This window comes from Centruroides sculpturatus, unplaced genomic scaffold (assembly GCF_000671375.1).
Source record: "Centruroides sculpturatus isolate CEXI.00-Female unplaced genomic scaffold, Cexi_2.0 scaffold912, whole genome shotgun sequence".
Taxonomy (NCBI): domain Eukaryota; kingdom Metazoa; phylum Arthropoda; class Arachnida; order Scorpiones; family Buthidae; genus Centruroides; species Centruroides sculpturatus.
This window is the reverse complement of record NW_019385214.1, coordinates 87,002-111,570: the sequence shown is the minus strand read 5'-3', so window position 1 is coordinate 111,570 and position 24,569 is coordinate 87,002. Positions and strand designations below refer to the sequence as shown.

The window sequence follows — 24,569 nt, the reverse complement described above, 5'->3', positions numbered from 1 at the left end:
ATCATGATAGAATTTAATTAACATAATTTTTTTCAGTGAGATATTCTGATTGGAATATTATAACATTTNTTGGCTAAGATCTTTGTAAAAGTAGCAAAAGTGGATCTCTCTAGTAACTGATTCTATGCTGCATATAGATCTTGGGCATCGTGAGTTAATTAGTTTAGAGAAAATGAAAATATACAATTGTTTTAATAATCTAAATTTTCTGAGCTGAGAGAGCAGTCTTGTTGCCTTAATTAAAGTGGGAGTATTCACATAACTTTTTTTGGTCAATTCTAAACCTAGTGGGATAGCAAAGTTGATATTGATAAGTTCTCTTTATTAACTAAACTGTAATTTTTTTTTATCCTTTTAAATAAAGACCTGTACATGGAACTAATGTAGTAAAAACTATCTGTGTTTGACCAATTTAGAAAACCTATATGTATGGGTGAATCCTGTATATAAAGTCTTATGATTGATGTAAGGAATTTGTTATGATTGTATAACGTTCTAAGTGCTCATGCTTCTTATTCTAATTATCTTTAGTAGGAGGGTTAAAGAGTGTCTTAATGAGACCATCTATGACATTCCTAGGAAAGCCCTGTTGGATAAAGATAGTAATAATACTTTTTAACTCTTTGTGTATGTGTGGAATATGTGATGGCTTGGTTTATAAATGTGCAAAAAAAAGCTGGACAATATCATAGGATTTCCAGTGTACTGTACATAGGAATCAATTGATGCAGGCTTGTGAAACACTTTGGTGCAATACATTTGATCAGATTTAAAAATAGAAATGTGTAAATAATTCACTACAAGCTGCTTATATGTTCTAAACCTAGTCAATACTTGTTGAGTTATAGTTGATATCATCCAAGAACAAGTAAATATATTTGTCATTATCTTGAATAATTAGCACATTATCTATGTATCTACATATTAATTTGATATTGTGATATTTATATTTATTTAATGTTTATTTAGTTTATGGTCTTATATATGCAATTGAAAACATTATTTAAGAAAGATCACCTTTTATGTTAAAATATCAAACTAGATTTTATTTATTGTCTCATATTGATAAAGTCAAACTATCTATTTAAAGAAATTTTTAAATTAATAAAAATTATTTTTTACTTCTGTGTATTTTCTATATTCTTTACATTTTTTTTAACATTATTATTGTCTGAATGTTTTCTATGAGATTATGAAAATTATTGGGATTTATATGGCTTAGATGGTGTAATATTTGTTTAACATATGTTAATATATATTTGTCATAAGTGCTAGATGTTTTTATTCAATGTCTACTCCATCCTAGATTTTGGAAACATTTCTTTATGTTGAATGAATACCTAGGGCCAAAGCTATATTACTTTCTTTTTTCATTCTACTGACTGACTATTGAACATGTTAATGCACTTGCTGTTTCCAAATTTCTCATATATGTGTAAAAAGGAATAATTTTAACAACTTATGAAAATAACTGTTTAAATATATTTTTATGTATGAACAACAATACAGNTTTTTTTTTTTTTTTTTTTTTTTTTTTTTTTTTTTTTTTTTTTTTTTTTTTTTTTTTTTTTTTTTTTTTTTTTTTTTTTTTTTTTTTTTTTTTTTTTTTTTTTTTTTTTTTTTTTTTTTTTTTTTTTTTTTTTTTTTTTTTTTTTTTTTTTTTTTTTTTTTTTTTTTTTTTTTTTTTTTTTTTTTTTTTTTTTTTTTTTTTTTTTTTTTTTTTTTTTTTTTTTTTTTTTTTTTTTTTTTTTTTTTTTTTTTTTTTTTTTTTTTTTTTTTTTTTTTTTTTTTTTTTTTTTTTTTTTTTTTTTTTTTTTTTTTTTTTTTTTTTTTTTTTTTTTTTTTTTTTTTTTTTTTTTTTTTTTTTTTTTTTTTTTTTTTTTTTTTTTTTTTTTTTTTTTTTTTTTTTTTTTTTTTTTTTTTTTTTTTTTTTTTTTTTTTTTTTTTTTTTTTTTTTTTTTTTTTTTTTTTTTTTTTTTTTTTTTTTTTTTTTTTTTTTTTTTTTTTTTTTTTTTTTTTTTTTTTTTTTTTTTTTTTTTTTTTTTTTTTTTTTTTTTTTTTTTTTTTTTTTTTTTTTTTTTTTTTTTTTTTTTTTTTTTTTTTTTTTTTTTTTTTTTTTTTTTTTTTTTTTTTTTTTTTTTTTTTTTTTTTTTTTTTTTTTTTTTTTTTTTTTTTTTTTTTTTTTTTTTTTTTTTTTTTTTTTTTTTTTTTTTTTTTTTTTTTTTTTTTTTTTTTTTTTTTTTTTTTTTTTTTTTTTTTTTTTTTTTTTTTTTTTTTTTTTTTTTTTTTTTTTTTTTTTTTTTTTTTTTTTTTTTTTTTTTTTTTTTTTTTTTTTTTTTTTTTTTTTTTTTTTTTTTTTTTTTTTTTTTTTTTTTTTTTTTTTTTTTTTTTTTTTTTTTTTTTTTTTTTTTTTTTTTTTTTTTTTTTTTTTTTTTTTTTTTTTTTTTTTTTTTTTTTTTTTTTTTTTTTTTTTTTTTTTTTTTTTTTTTTTTTTTTTTTTTTTTTTTTTTTTTTTTTTTTTTTTTTTTTTTTTTTTTTTTTTTTTTTTTTTTTTTTTTTTTTTTTTTTTTTTTTTTTTTTTTTTTTTTTTTTTTTTTTTTTTTTTTTTTTTTTTTTTTTTTTTTTTTTTTTTTTTTTTTTTTTTTTTTTTTTTTTTTTTTTTTTTTTTTTTTTTTTTTTTTTTTTTTTTTTTTTTTTTTTTTTTTTTTTTTTTTTTTTTTTTTTTTTTTTTTTTTTTTTTTTTTTTTTTTTTTTTTTTTTTTTTTTTTTTTTTTTTTTTTTTTTTTTTTTTTTTTTTTTTTTTTTTTTTTTTTTTTTTTTTTTTTTTTTTTTTTTTTTTTTTTTTTTTTTTTTTTTTTTTTTTTTTTTTTTTTTTTTTTTTTTTTTTTTTTTTTTTTTTTTTTTTTTTTTTTTTTTTTTTTTTTTTTTTTTTTTTTTTTTTTTTTTTTTTTTTTTTTTTTTTTTTTTTTTTTTTTTTTTTTTTTTTTTTTTTTTTTTTTTTTTTTTTTTTTTTTTTTTTTTTTTTTTTTTTTTTTTTTTTTTTTTTTTTTTTTTTTTTTTTTTTTTTTTTTTTTTTTTTTTTTTTTTTTTTTTTTTTTTTTTTTTTTTTTTTTTTTTTTTTTTTTTTTTTTTTTTTTTTTTTTTTTTTTTTTTTTTTTTTTTTTTTTTTTTTTTTTTTTTTTTTTTTTTTTTTTTTTTTTTTTTTTTTTTTTTTTTTTTTTTTTTTTTTTTTTTTTTTTTTTTTTTTTTTTTTTTTTTTTTTTTTTTTTTTTTTTTTTTTTTTTTTTTTTTTTTTTTTTTTTTTTTTTTTTTTTTTTTTTTTTTTTTTTTTTTTTTTTTTTTTTTTTTTTTTTTTTTTTTTTTTTTTTTTTTTTTTTTTTTTTTTTTTTTTTTTTTTTTTTTTTTTTTTTTTTTTTTTTTTTTTTTTTTTTTTTTTTTTTTTTTTTTTTTTTTTTTTTTTTTTTTTTTTTTTTTTTTTTTTTTTTTTTTTTTTTTTTTTTTTTTTTTTTTTTTTTTTTTTTTTTTTTTTTTTTTTTTTTTTTTTTTTTTTTTTTTTTTTTTTTTTTTTTTTTTTTTTTTTTTTTTTTTTTTTTTTTTTTTTTTTTTTTTTTTTTTTTTTTTTTTTTTTTTTTTTTTTTTTTTTTTTTTTTTTTTTTTTTTTTTTTTTTTTTTTTTTTTTTTTTTTTTTTTTTTTTTTTTTTTTTTTTTTTTTTTTTTTTTTTTTTTTTTTTTTTTTTTTTTTTTTTTTTTTTTTTTTTTTTTTTTTTTTTTTTTTTTTTTTTTTTTTTTTTTTTTTTTTTTTTTTTTTTTTTTTTTTTTTTTTTTTTTTTTTTTTTTTTTTTTTTTTTTTTTTTTTTTTTTTTTTTTTTTTTTTTTTTTTTTTTTTTTTTTTTTTTTTTTTTTTTTTTTTTTTTTTTTTTTTTTTTTTTTTTTTTTTTTTTTTTTTTTTTTTTTTTTTTTTTTTTTTTTTTTTTTTTTTTTTTTTTTTTTTTTTTTTTTTTTTTTTTTTTTTTTTTTTTTTTTTTTTTTTTTTTTTTTTTTTTTTTTTTTTTTTTTTTTTTTTTTTTTTTTTTTTTTTTTTTTTTTTTTTTTTTTTTTTTTTTTTTTTTTTTTTTTTTTTTTTTTTTTTTTTTTTTTTTTTTTTTTTTTTTTTTTTTTTTTTTTTTTTTTTTTTTTTTTTTTTTTTTTTTTTTTTTTTTTTTTTTTTTTTTTTTTTTTTTTTTTTTTTTTTTTTTTTTTTTTTTTTTTTTTTTTTTTTTTTTTTTTTTTTTTTTTTTTTTTTTTTTTTTTTTTTTTTTTTTTTTTTTTTTTTTTTTTTTTTTTTTTTTTTTTTTTTTTTTTTTTTTTTTTTTTTTTTTTTTTTTTTTTTTTTTTTTTTTTTTTTTTTTTTTTTTTTTTTTTTTTTTTTTTTTTTTTTTTTTTTTTTTTTTTTTTTTTTTTTTTTTTTTTTTTTTTTTTTTTTTTTTTTTTTTTTTTTTTTTTTTTTTTTTTTTTTTTTTTTTTTTTTTTTTTTTTTTTTTTTTTTTTTTTTTTTTTTTTTTTTTTTTTTTTTTTTTTTTTTTTTTTTTTTTTTTTTTTTTTTTTTTTTTTTTTTTTTTTTTTTTTTTTTTTTTTTTTTTTTTTTTTTTTTTTTTTTTTTTTTTTTTTTTTTTTTTTTTTTTTTTTTTTTTTTTTTTTTTTTTTTTTTTTTTTTTTTTTTTTTTTTTTTTTTTTTTTTTTTTTTTTTTTTTTTTTTTTTTTTTTTTTTTTTTTTTTTTTTTTTTTTTTTTTTTTTTTTTTTTTTTTTTTTTTTTTTTTTTTTTTTTTTTTTTTTTTTTTTTTTTTTTTTTTTTTTTTTTTTTTTTTTTTTTTTTTTTTTTTTTTTTTTTTTTTTTTTTTTTTTTTTTTTTTTTTTTTTTTTTTTTTTTTTTTTTTTTTTTTTTTTTTTTTTTTTTTTTTTTTTTTTTTTTTTTTTTTTTTTTTTTTTTTTTTTTTTTTTTTTTTTTTTTTTTTTTTTTTTTTTTTTTTTTTTTTTTTTTTTTTTTTTTTTTTTTTTTTTTTTTTTTTTTTTTTTTTTTTTTTTTTTTTTTTTTTTTTTTTTTTTTTTTTTTTTTTTTTTTTTTTTTTTTTTTTTTTTTTTTTTTTTTTTTTTTTTTTTTTTTTTTTTTTTTTTTTTTTTTTTTTTTTTTTTTTTTTTTTTTTTTTTTTTTTTTTTTTTTTTTTTTTTTTTTTTTTTTTTTTTTTTTTTTTTTTTTTTTTTTTTTTTTTTTTTTTTTTTTTTTTTTTTTTTTTTTTTTTTTTTTTTTTTTTTTTTTTTTTTTTTTTTTTTTTTTTTTTTTTTTTTTTTTTTTTTTTTTTTTTTTTTTTTTTTTTTTTTTTTTTTTTTTTTTTTTTTTTTTTTTTTTTTTTTTTTTTTTTTTTTTTTTTTTTTTTTTTTTTTTTTTTTTTTTTTTTTTTTTTTTTTTTTTTTTTTTTTTTTTTTTTTTTTTTTTTTTTTTTTTTTTTTTTTTTTTTTTTTTTTTTTTTTTTTTTTTTTTTTTTTTTTTTTTTTTTTTTTTTTTTTTTTTTTTTTTTTTTTTTTTTTTTTTTTTTTTTTTTTTTTTTTTTTTTTTTTTTTTTTTTTTTTTTTTTTTTTTTTTTTTTTTTTTTTTTTTTTTTTTTTTTTTTTTTTTTTTTTTTTTTTTTTTTTTTTTTTTTTTTTTTTTTTTTTTTTTTTTTTTTTTTTTTTTTTTTTTTTTTTTTTTTTTTTTTTTTTTTTTTTTTTTTTTTTTTTTTTTTTTTTTTTTTTTTTTTTTTTTTTTTTTTTTTTTTTTTTTTTTTTTTTTTTTTTTTTTTTTTTTTTTTTTTTTTTTTTTTTTTTTTTTTTTTTTTTTTTTTTTTTTTTTTTTTTTTTTTTTTTTTTTTTTTTTTTTTTTTTTTTTTTTTTTTTTTTTTTTTTTTTTTTTTTTTTTTTTTTTTTTTTTTTTTTTTTTTTTTTTTTTTTTTTTTTTTTTTTTTTTTTTTTTTTTTTTTTTTTTTTTTTTTTTTTTTTTTTTTTTTTTTTTTTTTTTTTTTTTTTTTTTTTTTTTTTTTTTTTTTTTTTTTTTTTTTTTTTTTTTTTTTTTTTTTTTTTTTTTTTTTTTTTTTTTTTTTTTTTTTTTTTTTTTTTTTTTTTTTTTTTTGTTTCATTGAAGTTGTGGATCCTGTTGAGCATTTTTCTACTGAATAAATGTACTACACTTTTTTATGCAAGTTTTTTACACAGCATTCTTTAGAATATATCCACTGTGCAAAATGAGGGATAGGTGTACCTTCTCAGGAATAAAAACAACTGCAGGGTGACTTGACAGATTGAACAGTGACAGCTGGCAGGATTTTCAATTTTGATACTTGATGTTGATACTGGCCAATATAGATGCTTTAAGACTGATATCCATACTTCAAAACTACTCATGATATTGATATTTTTGTGGTATCAGGACATCCCTAGCATGTGGAGCAGTTTTTAATTACAGTCCAGAGCTTCTGAGTCCTGAACATTTAAAAAAAAAACACCAAATTGAGAGGTGACTAATAATACTTTATTTACTGACATTTCAAAACAAACCTCTCTCCAATTTTATTCTTACTGTTATTTTCATCATGTATCCATACCTTATGACTGTTTTGAAATTTACTTATGTTTAGATTTGCTAGAAATTTGTTTACAAATCAATTACTGTTGAAACTTAAAGCTGTACAAAACCAATACCTATAACATGAGTTGTAGAACATAGTAGAAAAGTAACTTATAATGGTACTTTTTCAGATCAGTTCATTACTCTGTCATACTTATTTACTAAAAACTGTGTAACAACTATTAACCAAAGAACTATATCATATGTAACATAAATATGAATATTGTTTTGCATTAAATTTGCTTATGAGTATATGATAAAAGTATGTAATGCATATTCCTTTTGTCAAAATCATTCACTTTATTTCAGGAATGTTAATTTGTATTAATAACAACATTAATAATTCACAAAATAAAAATATTTTAATTTATTTTTGTGGTTTTGAAATGTTGAATTAGATTATTTACATGTAAATAGAATACTTATTCTTAATCCTAGAAAATTTGGAAAATAAAACTGGCATTTCAAGTCTTTTCATTTGGCATAGCAAATAAAAGTAGTTGCCAGTCTCTATTCCAGAGAGTTGAAGTTTTTATTTGTGATAGATTACCTAAAAATTTTATCAAAATGTATCAAATGCATTCTGCTTGTAAAGTTATGTAAAGAGTATATTAAATTTTATTTTAGTTTTAATCAAATATACTGTACAATATGACCCCAATTTATGAATATTCAATACATGAGAATTCAATACAGCTGAGTCGTTTTCTTTTATTGCTTCCCAATTTACGACATGAAATAAAATGCAATGAGAATTCAGTGCAATGAGAACCAACCAATATTTGCAAGAACAAAAATTTTCAGTTCAATGGTTTCTAAATTGTAGTCTCTCTTTTCCAGTTTCATTTGCATTATGTTTCATTAACTATGAATAATATCAATTTTTTTCAACATATTTATGCTGTTTAGCAAACTTTGTCTCAATATTACATATGCTATCAGTGACTAAAATTTCATTAATTAAAAAACTATTTTATTTTACTCTATCTTACTTGTGTTCTGCTTGCTCATTGTCTTAAATATTATTTTCTTATTATAAAGATATGTCTGGTAATGACATGTTTTTATAATGTTTACTTCTCTTATGTTCTATTTGCTTTCGTCACTTCGTATTTCTCTGTTTTAAGAAGGCAAATAACCTAATCAACACTTTTATTTACTTAATTTTTCTTTATTTCATTTAGTATGATTGGTTGATAGATAGGAATTTTTTAGCACTTTAATATTATTTGGATAACATGTGTACGGTTGACTGGATTGTGTCAGAACAAGAATTTAAATTTCAGCCATAAGAAATAATGGAAAAGCCTGCCCCTATGTACAAGATTTCAGTTCACAAGAGATTTTAAGGAACATGAGGTAAGCTCATAAATTGGGGTTATACTGTAATTGTTAATTATCATATTCTTCAATATTATCAATCTGTTCATTTAAGTGTTCCATATGAATTTGAAAATGGAAAATGTACACATTCTTATTACAAAAAAAAAACACATTAAAAAAGATATATTACATCTTTTTTTTAATTGAATAAAAGAAATCTTAAATCTTCTATAAATTTGACATCGAGATTTAATTTTTTTACTGTAATAACTTTTTATTAAGATAATCAAATATTTTGGCATGCTTATGCATTTCAATATGTCATGAACTTAAAGCTTCTTACAATTTTTTAGTTTTATATATTATTGTATTTTAAATATTTTCCAATTTATATATTCCCTGGTAAAAAGTATTCAGTAGTTTTTGATATTAAATTTAGTTGCCAAAAAATTCTTCTGAAATTACGATAAACAAAAATAAATATATACTAATGCCAAAATTAAATACAACTACCTTTAGTAAAGAACTACCATTGACATCAACTTTTTAGGTAGTGTTGGAAAAACTATATTTTGTGTTACAGTCCCCTGCCTTAGGAAAAAGTATGTGATTTTTGACAAATGTTAATGCATATCTAATTAGATGCAAGAAATATGCACAATTAAATGATATTGGTGATAAGTTCATTTGCATTGAATTGTTTATATATGTTTGTACATTATAACAAATAAAAATGGCTCCTGTGATTTAATTTCCATTAATTTGTGTGAAGATACAAAATAATGGGTAATTTGTTTCTGAAAAGAAGGCAAATTGCAAAAGGATGTTGCAGCATTAATTGGATGTGCCAGTAGTACAGTATCAAGTGTTTGGAAGAAATACAGACTGACAGGAACAGTAAAAAAAATCACAAAAAAACAAAGCAGGATAAAGAATTAGTGAAAATGTCATAAAAATCATAAAGTTACTTCAAAATAAATAAATATGGAATGGAAAAATGCAAGGAGTTAATGTAAGTGATTGCACAATGAGAAATAGAGTAAATGAAAAAGTTACTCATTCAACAAATTCAACAACCTCTACTCATTCGTATTCATTGACAAAAATGCATAAGTTGAGCCAAACAACACAAAAATTGGTCCATTTATAACTGGAGAAAAATCATTTTTAGTAATGAATCCAGAATAAACTTGGGAGCAGATGATGATAATAGTTTGGCACAGAACATGTGAAAAATTCAATTCAGATTGTTTAGCATCAGATTCTTCAAATTTCCTTAGCATTTAAGGACATGGGCTTGTATTTTATATATAGGATCAAAAGAATTGTGTTAATACTGCAGTGTATTTGGATGCCCTTTTAAACATTGGATAATCACTTTGGAGATTCAGATAACTTTTTTCAAGATGACAATACTCCTTACTATCACATGTTAATGCTTTTTTGAGGTAAAAAAACATTCCAGTGTTTAAATGGTTTCCACAAAGCCTAATGTGAATCTTAGTAAAAATATTTGGACTTATTGTACAGTTCAGTTGGCACTCCATAAAGCAATGGCTGCCAATCAAACACTTTCAATACACCGATTAGTAAAATAGTTATAAAAAGTTTTAATAGGCATAAATTTGAGCTTTTATTATTCTGGATAACATTTTGAATGAAATACATTTGTTTTTGTGCAATTTTATCTGCAGGAGCATAAAAGTAAAATAACTCTTAATGTAATCACCTTTTTGAATTTGTTTGGCTTTGTCTTTCAGTACAATAAATTAGACAATTGATGCATTTGATGTGAGGTTTACATTTTGTTATATTTACTTTTTTATTTTATTTATATTATTTGGAACTACTGTATTCTATATTTAAACTTTTAAGAATTCAAATGACTTCCAACGATATGCAATTTTGATTTTTATATAATGCTTATTGTACTATTTTGTCAGTTTGAATATGTTTGTAACTGAAGCTGGAATTTAGTATTCCAAAAACATTTATTCAGAATAAATTACAGTTTGGCTTCTAAACATGATATACTTTTGACTAATTATATATTATATATATAATTTATAAATGCTTTTAAAATAATATTTTCAAATATATTTTCTTGTTTATAATTTTATATTTGATATTTATTGTTGTCATATTATCTTTATAACTAGATTTTATTTTATTTTTCATTTTTAGAGTGACAATGATTTAAATCATAAATTAAAACAGCTGCAATATCAGATTCAGTTTGTTCATAATGTGATGCAACCACTGTTAGGATCTTCATTTATTAATTATCCAGTAAGTTATTTATTATTTTAAAAATTCAATTTTTTAAGTAGTACAATAATATAATTATTATTTTAAAATATCCGTAACTTCTACAAATTNAACTTCAATAATTTAATAATAGTGTAAAAGAGAATTTTATTCTACAGTTTTACATGTTTTAGTTAATTATATAATACATTTATTTTATATAAAGAATATGCCTGGATGCAGTTTGTTATGTAATTATTGAAATATGTAATGTTTACTTATTTATTCAAGCATAATAAATTAATTTATTTTTTGGTTTTTAGATTTCATAGACTAGTAAACTAATATAATTTGAACTAACATTATATACACTCATGTTCAATAAATAAGCACGACCATTAATTTGATGCATATTTCAGGAACTATTGTTCAGAATAGTGTGAAACTTAACATACAAGCAGAACATTGTATTTTTTAAACAACAAAATAATTGAAAAGCAGAAATATAATTTAAATTATGACAAACAAAAAACAAGAAAAAATACTAAGCATTGTCATAAAACTTTCAGCATAGAAAAGATTGTGCATGTAAGTGGCAACATTGTGTGTTGTTGACTTCTACATGCATGCACACTGCATAGTGATTGCTCATACTGATTATAATATTGTTTATCAGCTCTGTTGAGAGCAAAATTCATTCTTGAACAAAAGCATTGTGAAGCTTATGAAGTGAAGGTTAACAAGATGCAACTTACCTATAGAGCAGCAATGGGAAAACTTTTGCAGGAAAGGGACCTTATCATGTCAAAGAAATAGAGCCAGGGGTTGCACTTTTAAAATTTATACGGCATGTTTTTTCTATTCTTTTAATAATTATGAAAAAAAAATACATGTGCACACCTTTAATAAATTAGTAATTAATAACTTTATGGAATTTTTTACATTCTTTAGTTATCTTTTCAAAATCTAGATTAAATTTTGTAGTTCACACTGATATGCACAAAATAACACCTTTTGTACTTATTCCAGTAATGTTTATTCTGAATTACTATTGAAATTTTTTAAAAATTAAATTCATTATACATGTAGAGCAATTCTCCATTTTATGAATATGTGATAAATGGAAAGGCTTTTTACTTGAAGGTCTCTAAATGCAGCTGAAAACGTTTTTAATTCAGAATAAATGTTGCTGGAATATGTAAGAAAGGTGTTATTTTGTGCATATCAGTGTGAATTAAAAAGTTCAAGCACTGAAAACATACAAGCATAAAAATAAATTAACACTCAAAAACCTTAACAGTCCAGTACTAAATATTTAATAGAAAACAAACATTTTCGACTGTACTTTCGATCTTCTTCAAGTTTAAAAAAACCAGTGAGATTTGAACAAGTAAAATACAAGCATAATGTGAGAGTGAAAGATGACTTGGATACATAATGGATTGCATTTATGTTTCGAGCAGATTTTTTCACTGTACACACAATTCACGCTCTGTAGCATTGTTCAAACTATAAGGCAAATTTTTGTTGAATTTTGCATTCAAAGTTAGAGTCGTTCAAAGTATGAGGTACTGTACCACTGTACTTCATATCTTCAATATAATTTCCATACTTAACAAAGTGTGGAAGAAGAAAAATAATTACAAATACAGAAATAAACCACATAAATTCAACTACTCAAAATTGGGTATATGTTAATAAATACTGCACATATAACCAATATTCAGCAAGAAGAAACTACAAGAAAGCAAATAGACATTGTCAAGCTAATTCCTGAGTTATCCTATGATGCCTGTTAATTAAACATGGATGAAAACATTTGCTTTCCTGTAGTTTTTTCTTGCTGGATATTGGTTGTGTGTGTAATGTTTATACATCACATATTTTTGTATTATGTTTTGAGTTCTAAATCATTGCTATGACATCTATAGCTTAAGGAACAGAACATGTCTATCCAACTTTATAGTGCTGGGTTAGAGCACTGAGCTAATATGCTACATACTTTTTGTTTGCTGAATGCACCCAATAACTAAAGCCAAAGTTATTCTAGCTGGTTTAATCTAAATTTTTCCTTAATTCCATAGATTGTCTACGACATGTGTAGGAATGTCTTGGTACCTCTGATACCGATACTTTATCAGTACAGTATTTTCGTTTGATACTGAGTACTATTTGTACTTCATACTTTTGTCTGATACCAATACCGGTATTGATACTTTACTTGGGTATCAGATCTGGTATCATGACATTTTTTACAAAAAGATAAGGTCTGATTGAAATTGGATTTTGCAGCTGAATCAGAAACTGAAATAAAATTTTGCACTATTTGGTTAAGTTAAACTTAAATAAAAATATTAATGACCAAAAATCAATAAATTATAAAAATCGTATTATGTCAACTTCATTTCAAGAATCTATGTATGCTTAGAGTTCTGATTACTATTTAGTATTTTTGTTTGATAATCAACTTGGACCATCCTGATGTTTAAAATGAACTACATTTTGTACATACTTGTTTGTACTGATATTTGTAAAATTTGAACACAATTGTGAGACCCGAAAGGCCCCTGGGTCTAAATAGTGACTTTATTAATTATGTTAAATATTGTCACCAAATATTACTTCATTTTTGGTGAGAAAAATGACGTTTTAGAGTGGGAAAAGGCAGATAACAGATGTTACTTCCTTTCACAGAAGTTAGAACATCCTCTGACTTTCCCTTATCTGGTTAAAATCTGCTCAGATGGGAAATGGCTACCCCTCATTCATTCCCCTTTCATCCGTTCTCATGAAAGAGTTACTGGCCAATGATTGGTCAAAATTCAGAAGATATACAGGGAATTTGTCAGAATTCGGGGAGTTCAGCGACAGTTCTGGAAGCGTCCAACTCCATACGTTTTTCCTCCTGATGACCAACGTCTTTAGACGAGTCACATACAGAATAATTCCAGAGTTAGCACTTAGAAACCATACTTGGATTTTGTGCACATATTGATCTCCCATACGAAGAAGTAAATGAACTTTATCTCCAAAGTGTCCCTTATCTACAGAGAAGAAGACGAACGACAACTAAAACAGGTTGTATGTTTTATAACGATTCTGTGAGCTCTCTCTCTCGATCGCGAATAGGGTATAATATAAGCTTAGCTATCGCTCGATTTGTATATTATTTGTAGTAGTTCTGTCTCTCGTTTATCCACATTTTGTATGAGTTTATTTTCTTGTTTTATTAAATTTATTATTTCGTTTTTAATTAAAATGTCTCTTAATATGAATCGTAATAAGTTTACTTCACGCGTGTTAATCCGTGTGTTATAAGATTGATTAACTGGTGTCGGGACCCTGACAATTTGGGATAAAGACCTCACAGTCTTGAATCCCCTTTTCCTAAATATTACCGCCCTCCTATAAAAAGTTACGAGAGCCGATCTCACAATCGCGCGCCGTAAGTGTCGTAGACTAAGATCTACATCCTGGCCGATCTCACACAATAAAGAAGTTTCGATGTAAAGACATTGTTTTACATTTTAAACAACAATTTCTTATCCACCCCATCCAATGTATAGTAGTATCCATAGACCTCATTAGCAGGACTATATCTGGGCTTCTTTTGTGTATATGACATCTTATGAGTGTAAACTGAAGACTGATTGATGCACTGATTTCTGAACTAGATATTAGCAACAAAATATAAATTGCTGCTCTTGTGAACCACTCAGCCTTCATTGTAATAAGTACAGTACACCTACCCTCTTATTATGCAATTTTGAAATAATGTGGTCAACAAAAGAAAACTAATCCTCTTTTTACATGATTGATTTTTTTTTACATGGGGAAAAACAGTTTATTTGAAAATTTTTAAATTTAACTTTTTGTTAAAATTTTGCTGTTTGTGAAATCAAGAGTTGATTTATTTTTTTTAAGCACAGTACTCTATATACAGTACATCAGAGAATGCTGTAAATTGATTTTATGTTTTCTATGCTACCTTGTATTTACTATAGTTATGTACAGATAATGTTAATGATAAATGATGATAGAATAAAAAAACTGGTGTTTCTTTTGTAAGTTGTTTTTTTTTTTTTTTTTTTTTTTCATTGAAGTTGTGGATCCTGTTGAGCATTTTTCTACTGAATAAATGTACTACACTTTTTTATGCAAGTTTTTTACACAGCATTCTTTAGAATATATCCACTGTGCAAAATGAGGGATAGGTGTACCTTCTCAGGAATAAAAACAACTGCAGGGTGACTTGACAGATTGAACAGTGACAGCTGGCAGGATTTTCAATTTTGATACTTGATGTTGATACTGGCCAATATAGATGCTTTAAGACTGATATCCATACTTCAAAACTACTCATGATATTGATATTTTTGTGGTATCAGGACATCCCTAGCATGTGGAGCAGTTTTTAATTACAGTCCAGAGCTTCTGAGTCCTGAACATTTAAAAAAAAAACACCAAATTGAGAGGTGACTAATAATACTTTATTTACTGACATTTCAAAACAAACCTCTCTCCAATTTTATTCTTACTGTTATTTTCATCATGTATCCATACCTTATGACTGTTTTGAAATTTACTTATGTTTAGATTTGCTAGAAATTTGTTTACAAATCAATTACTGTTGAAACTTAAAGCTGTACAAAACCAATACCTATAACATGAGTTGTAGAACATAGTAGAAAAGTAACTTATAATGGTACTTTTTCAGATCAGTTCATTACTCTGTCATACTTATTTACTAAAAACTGTGTAACAACTATTAACCAAAGAACTATATCATATGTAACATAAATATGAATATTGTTTTGCATTAAATTTGCTTATGAGTATATGATAAAAGTATGTAATGCATATTCCTTTTGTCAAAATCATTCACTTTATTTCAGGAATGTTAATTTGTATTAATAACAACATTAATAATTCACAAAATAAAAATATTTTAATTTATTTTTGTGGTTTTGAAATGTTGAATTAGATTATTTACATGTAAATAGAATACTTATTCTTAATCCTAGAAAATTTGGAAAATAAAACTGGCATTTCAAGTCTTTTCATTTGGCATAGCAAATAAAAGTAGTTGCCAGTCTCTATTCCAGAGAGTTGAAGTTTTTATTTGTGATAGATTACCTAAAAATTTTATCAAAATGTATCAAATGCATTCTGCTTGTAAAGTTATGTAAAGAGTATATTAAATTTTATTTTAGTTTTAATCAAATATACTGTACAATATGACCCCAATTTATGAATATTCAATACATGAGAATTCAATACAGCTGAGTCGTTTTCTTTTATTGCTTCCCAATTTACGACATGAAATAAAATGCAATGAGAATTCAGTGCAATGAGAACCAACCAATATTTGCAAGAACAAAAATTTTCAGTTCAATGGTTTCTAAATTGTAGTCTCTCTTTTCCAGTTTCATTTGCATTATGTTTCATTAACTATGAATAATATCAATTTTTTTCAACATATTTATGCTGTTTAGCAAACTTTGTCTCAATATTACATATGCTATCAGTGACTAAAATTTCATTAATTAAAAAACTATTTTATTTTACTCTATCTTACTTGTGTTCTGCTTGCTCATTGTCTTAAATATTATTTTCTTATTATAAAGATATGTCTGGTAATGACATGTTTTTATAATGTTTACTTCTCTTATGTTCTATTTGCTTTCGTCACTTCGTATTTCTCTGTTTTAAGAAGGCAAATAACCTAATCAACACTTTTATTTACTTAATTTTTCTTTATTTCATTTAGTATGATTGGTTGATAGATAGGAATTTTTTAGCACTTTAATATTATTTGGATAACATGTGTACGGTTGACTGGATTGTGTCAGAACAAGAATTTAAATTTCAGCCATAAGAAATAATGGAAAAGCCTGCCCCTATGTACAAGATTTCAGTTCACAAGAGATTTTAAGGAACATGAGGTAAGCTCATAAATTGGGGTGTCACCAAATATTACTTCATTTTTGGTGAGAAAAATGACGTTTTAGAGTAGAAAAGAGCAGATAACAGATGTTACTTCCTTTCACAGAAGTTAGAACATCCTCTGACTTTCCCTTATCTGGTTAAAATCTGCTCAGATGGGAAATGAACTGATCATTGAAAAAAATAATTATTTATTTGTAATAATTATTACGATAAAAGAGCCATGTTGAAAGTATTAGTCAAATCTGTATACTAACCAGTGCAAAGTTTATTGTAACAAATAACTAAGACCATTGTTGTACTCATTAATGTGTACAAAACAGTTCAAAATAGCAATATTTTTCAAAAATTCTGATAAAATAGCTTTGTTATTTTGAACTGTTTTTGTATAGATTAACATTCATGAACTGATAACTTACTAAGATGACAAAATATTTATGATAAAATTTGTGCTGATTAGTAAAGATTTATTATCCAATGNAAATGTTAATGCATATCTAATTAGATGCAAGAAATATGCACAATTAAATGATATTGGTGATAAGTTCATTTGCATTGAATTGTTTATATATGTTTGTACATTATAACAAATAAAAATGGCTCCTGTGATTTAATTTCCATTAATTTGTGTGAAGATACAAAATAATGGGTAATTTGTTTCTGAAAAGAAGGCAAATTGCAAAAGGATGTTGCAGCATTAATTGGATGTGCCAGTAGTACAGTATCAAGTGTTTGGAAGAAATACAGACTGACAGGAACAGTAAAAAAAATCACAAAAAAACAAAGCAGGATAAAGAATTAGTGAAAATGTCATAAAAATCATAAAGTTACTTCAAAATAAATAAATATGGAATGGAAAAATGCAAGGAGTTAATGTAAGTGATTGCACAATGAGAAATAGAGTAAATGAAAAAGTTACTCATTCAACAAATTCAACAACCTCTACTCATTCGTATTCATTGACAAAAATGCATAAGTTGAGCCAAACAACACAAAAATTGGTCCATTTATAACTGGAGAAAAATCATTTTTAGTAATGAATCCAGAATAAACTTGGGAGCAGATGATGATAATAGTTTGGCACAGAACATGTGAAAAATTCAATTCAGATTGTTTAGCATCAGATTCTTCAAATTTCCTTAGCATTTAAGGACATGGGCTTGTATTTTATATATAGGATCAAAAGAATTGTGTTAATACTGCAGTGTATTTGGATGCCCTTTTAAACATTGGATAATCACTTTGGAGATTCAGATAACTTTTTTCAAGATGACAATACTCCTTACTATCACATGTTAATGCTTTTTTGAGGTAAAAAAACATTCCAGTGTTTAAATGGTTTCCACAAAGCCTAATGTGAATCTTAGTAAAAATATTTGGACTTATTGTACAGTTCAGTTGGCACTCCATAAAGCAATGGCTGCCAATCAAACACTTTCAATACACCGATTAGTAAAATAGTTATAAAAAGTTTTAATAGGCATAAATTTGAGCTTTTATTATTCTGGATAACATTTTGAATGAAATACATTTGTTTTTGTGCAATTTTATCTGCAGGAGCATAAAAGTAAAATAACTCTTAATGTAATCACCTTTTTGAATTTGTTTGGCTTTGTCTTTCAGTACAATAAATTAGACAATTGATGCATTTGATGTGAGGTTTACATTTTGTTATATTTACTTTTTTATTTTATTTATATTATTTGGAACTACTGTATTCTATATTTAAACTTTTAAGAATTCAAATGACTTCCAACGATATGCAATTTTGATTTTTATATAATGCTTATTGTACTATTTTGTCAGTTTGAATATGTTTGTAACTGAAGCTGGAATTTAGTATTCCAAAAACATTTATTCAGAATAAATTACAGTTTGGCTTCTAAACATGATATACTTTTGACTAATTATATATTATATATATAATTTATAAATGCTTTTAAAATAATATTTTCAAATATATTTTCTTGTTTATAATTTTATATTTGATATTTATTGTTGTCATATTATCTTTATAACTAGATTTTATTTTATTTTTCATTTTTAGAGTGACAATGATTTAAATCATAAATTAAAACAGCTGCAATATCAGATTCAGTTTGTTCATAATGTGATGCAACCACTGTTAGGATCTTCATTTATTAATTATCCAGTAAGTTATTTATTATTTTAAAAATTCAATTTTTTAAGTAGTACAATAATATAATTATTATTTTAAAATATCCGTAACTTCTACAAATTGATTTAGATGTGAACAATATCAAATCAACTACTGGCTTATTCATGAGCTATTTTAAAGACTATAATTTTGATTGATTAAAATTATAATCTTAAAAATAGCTTGTGAATAATTTAGCATTGATTTGTTTGTTTGCATATAATTTAGACTGTAATTTGTTTTTGATTTAAATGACATATTAAATGTAATTCCTTTGTATGAGAGTGAATGTTTTTAGGAATTATATATTAAAATATTTAATAACAGTTAATCATGACAATGTAAATAAACTAAAAGACTAAATATATCTATTAAATCCTGACAATGTTAATAAGCTAAATTGTTATATTTACAATAAAAACGCCAACAAATGTCAATAAACTAGAATGCTAAATATACATAAAAATCCTGACAATAAAAACTACTATGCATACAATTCTATACATGACAATTCTACTATACATACAATTCAATAATATACATTCTTCTATACATACAAATATACATAAAAATCCTGACAATAAAATACTACTATACATACAATATTAATATTAAAATACTAAATATACAAACTTAACTTCAATATTTTCATGGATGAATACACAACATGAATTTTCACTTAATTTTAATGGGAAGGAAAGTCCAAAGTAGTCTTTACAATGCGAAGTATGTATTAGATCGGTATATATTTTGTCACCTTACTTCCAACAAGAATCTTCCTCTTTGTTGTCAGTAAATGTGCTCATCTTTTTTGTTCTGCAATCTCCTGCTTGAGCTCGGTGGTCACTCCAGACGAAACGAAGTCCATCGAGTAGAAAAAAGAAAGATGTCATCCCCTCAGTTGATCTGTTCTTATATCCTTTTGACATATCACAAACATCTTTCCCCAATTGGTGCTCCACAATGATGGCCTAGTTGACCCTCTTTGGATGCACATCTGGCAAACCGAGACCGTTATTTCCTCTGGTGATAGTATTTAAATGAGGCATAATAATTGCTTAGGATGAAGAAAGAACAGGAAAAAAAAAATGGAATGGGAGTACTACATAAATTTTAGATGATAAATTTTTATATCTGGAAATTGAATAAGATCATATTAAAATAATTTATTTTTACACAAATTAAAGACTGTTTCAGAATTTCTCAATTGTATAAAAATACATAACACTGTAATACAAAACAAAAATCAGTAATAAAAAAATTAAATATACTTAACTAGTAGTAATTTAGTATTAATAACTCAAACACTAAGTCCAGTAAAGAAAATTTATTGACAGAACAAATGTTTTCAGCCTTGTTTAAAAGTCATCCTTAGGTTTTAAAGATGGAACCAAAAATCAAATAAGTCCTTCTTTAGAATTCAAATTTATATTTAAAATCTAATGATGACCTTTAATCTGGATGGTTCAGGCTGTCATTATTACTGGCTTTGACTGAAAAATGAACCAAAATTATTTTCAAGGTGGTGGTCATTCCATAATGATCTGGGTATACTTTTCAGCTGAAGAAAAAAAATGAAATTGCTTTTGTCAGGTGAACAAAACTCAAAAAAGGACATTAAGACACTTCAGGATAGCCTTTGATTTTAGTTAACCATTCTGTGGACTCAATTTTCAACAGAACAATGCTCTTGTTTATAGCTCCTAAAGAACAATAAACTGGCTTGCCAGTTTAAGCTGGTCTCACATGTCTTGAACTGGCCTGCACTCAGTCCTGATTAAATCCTATGGAGAACATTTGGGCAATACTTGTTCATCTAGTTTATGCTGATGGATGTCAGTTTAATACAATGTGAACTTCAGAATGCAATTTTATTGTTCTGGTCTAAAATTTTTGTTTCTGAGCTTCAATACTTTGTGAAAATTATGCCAAAGTAACATTTTTAGTTGCCATTGCCAAAGGAGACAAAATTATTAGAATTTAGTATTTATATGGATTCTTTTGTTTTTACATTTGTAAGTCAAATGGTCTCAATTCAAATCACACTTTTAAATATACCAAATTACAAGAATCACTTTAAAAATGGAAATTATTAAGACGAAATACATTCAAGAATCACTTGGATGTATTTATTATTAATAACTCCATAACAACTGAAATCCAGTAAAGATAAATTTATTGATGGAACAAACATTTTCAACCTTGTTTAAAGTTTTTTTGTGTGAGACTGAATATTATCTTGTTCATTTGTCACTTGAATCATGACATTCTTTAGCAAATTTCTATCTGGCTTCCTTGTGTTTCCTCGTCAATGGTGCACATTTCTTTTTGCAATACCTAAAAATGTTGCTGTCATTCAGTATTTGTCTCAGCAAGCTGTTAAGTGTGATTTACACTGGATGCAAAGGGTGCAAAAATGAAGAGAGTGAACAGAGCAAACAAGGCAAGCAAAGTGAATTTTGTTTACACTGCAAGCAGTGGTAAGTGGGGTCACGATTTGTAGTTTTTCACTTTTACAAATAGAGAACGTTTAAAAAAATTTGATATATACTGCAGTTACCACGTTAATGTTTTTTCTGCTTATTGTATTGTGTAGGTTTATCAAAATTAAATTATATACGAGTAATATTTTCAATATGAATTTTTTTTTCTGCTGTGAGAACTCTATTTGAGATGAAAACATTTTCCTTGGCTTGTTATTGCCAACACACCTAGCTATTGTGTACTCCCATTGGCTGACATGAAAATTTTTAACTGTTCACAAGATCACATATGCTCATGTTTTGTCATTTGCTCTCTTCACTTTGTTATGTTTCACGTCCAGTGTAAATTGTGCTTTACAGGCAAATGAAAAGATTTAACAGTATCATTATAAAAAAATTTGCCAGGATGAATTTAACAAAAAATTATTATATTAAATAGAATGTGCCCAGCAAAAGATTAGACAATAACCAAACACCTTTTTCGTTGCCGAGAAAGTTTATTTAAAACAAACGTACATTTGTTTTAAATAAACTTTCTCAGCAATGAAAAAGGTGTTTGGTTATTGCCAAAAAATTATACTTCTTGAGACTATACGTACAGGATGAGTCAATTTCTTTCTGTCCCTTCACACGCTGTTGAGGTAATAACAATTCCACAAGTCCTCTAGCAGTGGTGATGATAATTTTAGTACACTTAGCTTTAGGCTTCTCAGGATCTTACAGTTAACAATAACTGTCTTAATGCATTTAATATTTCTTGCAATAAGCCAAGTAAGTTCTTTTTTCACGTTGCATTACCCATGGTTGTCAAGTTTCTATATAAAATAATAGCTTATTACAATATATTAAATGCATTTTATCATTACATTATATTACAATATATTAAACCATTCCTATAAAATTTATATTCATCTACTTCATATTTTTGTTACTTTCCTGATGAATTGTTTTTATCTGTTTTTCTACTTACTACAGCCTGCAAAGTGCTCTCAACCTGACTTTCATCTCTCAAATTGCACATTGAGTCCTGTCTGATTTACAACTTTGAATATTTGCATAGAATTATTCATTTTACACTCAAATCACTGAAATTTTTATTAAGTTTTGGAGAAGATTTATAACTTTATATTTCATTAAGATTGGTTCAAAATTACTAAGATAATTTTTAACATTCTTCTAAGAAATAAGCAATTTATTTTGATAAAATGTTTCTTGTTTCAAGTGTTTATCAGTATGTAAATGTGCTGTTGACCAAAAATTGGTTTGTAGTATGGTCTGTGTTTGGCCTGTGCAAAATCTGATGATGCTTGAATTTATGCAAACACAAATCCATGCATGTTGGAACATTTGAAGATGATACAGACTATGCCACAGGCTAATAGCACAATTTTGTCTTTACCTTATATTAGTATGTTATGTGTTTAGAAATTAGTATGATTCTCAGAATACATTTACATTTGAATATGAGTGCATTTATAAAACTGTATAGAATATTATCTGCTGTTTGGAAGGTCAAGAACAAAGAATACAGTGACTGAAATAAGAAAATGCAGCCTATGATAAATTAGTTTTCAAATGTCAAGAAGTTGAATGAAATGCAGATTGGGAAACTGCAGTAAAAATCATTAATAACATCTGGAGTGCATACGGAAGAGTTGTCATGATCACAGTTTTTAAAAAGCATATTACACTTGCAGAATTTTAACTCTACACTGTGTGATGCTTGATTGAGGTTGGAATGTGTGAAGGCAAAAGTGAACCATGCAGACTGATGTGCATACCATCAGTGCAAATTTGGTCTGCACAGATGAACCTGAACAAAATCTAAGCATGTAAAGGTTACTTAAGATTCATAAATTGAAAAATAAAGCTGCTTACTTTAGAAGACCAAGAAACTTCAAAATGAATAATTTTTGGTTTCCAAAAACAATTTTGTGTTTTGATTGTTTGATTGATTCATTAATTCATTGATCAATAAATAAATAGTAATAAAATATATTATTAAGGCCAATTGTAACTTCTTTGGTTATGCATTCATTTTCTAGCAGATTGTGATAAATATTTAATGCTTTTTCTATAGAAAAATCCTTTTCTGAAAACACTCAAAAAACTAGAAGCAGACAGAATCACTTTTTTACATTAGAATCCTATATAATTAGTAATTTTCACAATTTTGAATTGTCTGTAGAAGAATTAAATTTGATTCTAATGCAAAAATTGTTTCATTCTGTATATTTGCATTTTTGAGAATTTTTGAAAAAGGATTTTTCCATAGCAAAAAAAAAAAAAATTTTAATGCCACTTCCTGGAGATCATCTGCCTTACCAAAGAAGTTGCAATCAGCCTTAAAAAATCTTATCATAACTATGTTAGGTTTTATAAATAATCTCTATATATATATAAATGGACTTGTGTGTCCCTATATTTCACTTTTCAGACAAAACTACACATCACACATGAATGGTGTTTGTATGTGGTAGTAGCCCCAAGTCTCCATTCGTGCACTATGGTGGTTGCGTCTCGATAGCTATAAGTGTGCGGAAGATATGGGCTTGAAAGTGGTTGAAAGTGGAAGATTTTCTATTTCGATTTAAAAAATTTTCAAATTCGAATTGGTTCGATTATAGAACGATTGTAAACGTTTCAGAAAATTGATCAAATTGAAAATAGTTCGTTTGACTGGACATAACAATTCTCTAATTAGTCTGGAAACGGGGGACCTAATTCTTGCATTCTGTGAAAATGGGTAAGATTGGCTATAATATAATTATCTTAATCTTCACTATCGTTACTTTTTGCCCACAAATAAAAACCCAGCGAAGCGGGTCCTTGCAGCTAGTTCTTTAATAAATGCTTCATACGTCATTACTATACTGACATTTTATTTAGTAAAAATTGTGTTTTAGATAACTCCAATATATAAATGATTAAAATCACAGCATATAACATAAAAGTTGACTTTGTAAAAGTAAATGAACATTATTTAATAAATTTTTATTTTCTTAAAAGTAGAATTGTTTTGGTGTATATTTAGTATACATTCCTTAGTCTTTAATCATTTTTTGAGTTCAAATTATTTATTTAAGATTAAGTAATTAAATAAAGAATAATAAATTTTGCTATTGTAAAATATCAATTAAAAATTAATAATTTATTATAGGTTCTTATTCATCTACCTGCCAATCAAGTCAAAATGATAAACAAAATAGTACAGAACCTCAGACCAGGTAAATAATGAAATAGAAATAAATTTCTTTGAAATATAATAATTCTTTTTCTAACTTGAAATGTCAGAATTGATTAATAAATTCTTTAAAATGGAAATTTATTACTTTATGAAACTATAAATTAAATAACAATGCATTGCTTATTAATAAATATTTTAATTTTGTATGTGAAACTATACAATTATAAAGCAGAGTTGAATAAATTTAGTTAGTTGAAATAGTTTATTCCAGGGGTGGCCAAACCGTGGCGCATGCGCCAAACTTGGCGCATTGGACGATTACAAGTGGCGCTTTAGTCAGTTCTGAGCAACATTGCCAGATTTGGCTTCTTTGCAATTAAGAATATTACATAGAAAATTAATTTTTTATAGTCTGTCTTGGCAAGTTCATTTGTTGCACAATTCGTTGCAATCAACTTTACAGATAAAATGAGTGTTCTCCACATAGTAAATTACAGTGTATGCATGTATGTTTATTTTCGATCAGTGCATAGGCGTCTAAATGACAGTGCTACCGTCCGGACAGTCCACGAGTCGGTTGGACTGCTACA

General features: G+C 22.9%; 1 long non-coding RNA gene across 1 annotated transcript in view; it reads left to right on the top strand.

The window, feature by feature from the left end:
- Nucleotides 1-18,193: 18,193 nt before the first annotated feature.
- LOC111636259 overlaps nucleotides 18,194-24,569 on the top strand; it is a 19,198-nt gene continuing 12,822 nt past the window's right edge. The window contains exons 1-2 of the long non-coding RNA XR_002758508.1: nucleotides 18,194-18,303; nucleotides 23,953-24,019. This is a non-coding gene — a long non-coding RNA (uncharacterized LOC111636259). The remainder of the gene's footprint in view (nucleotides 18,304-23,952; nucleotides 24,020-24,569) is intronic.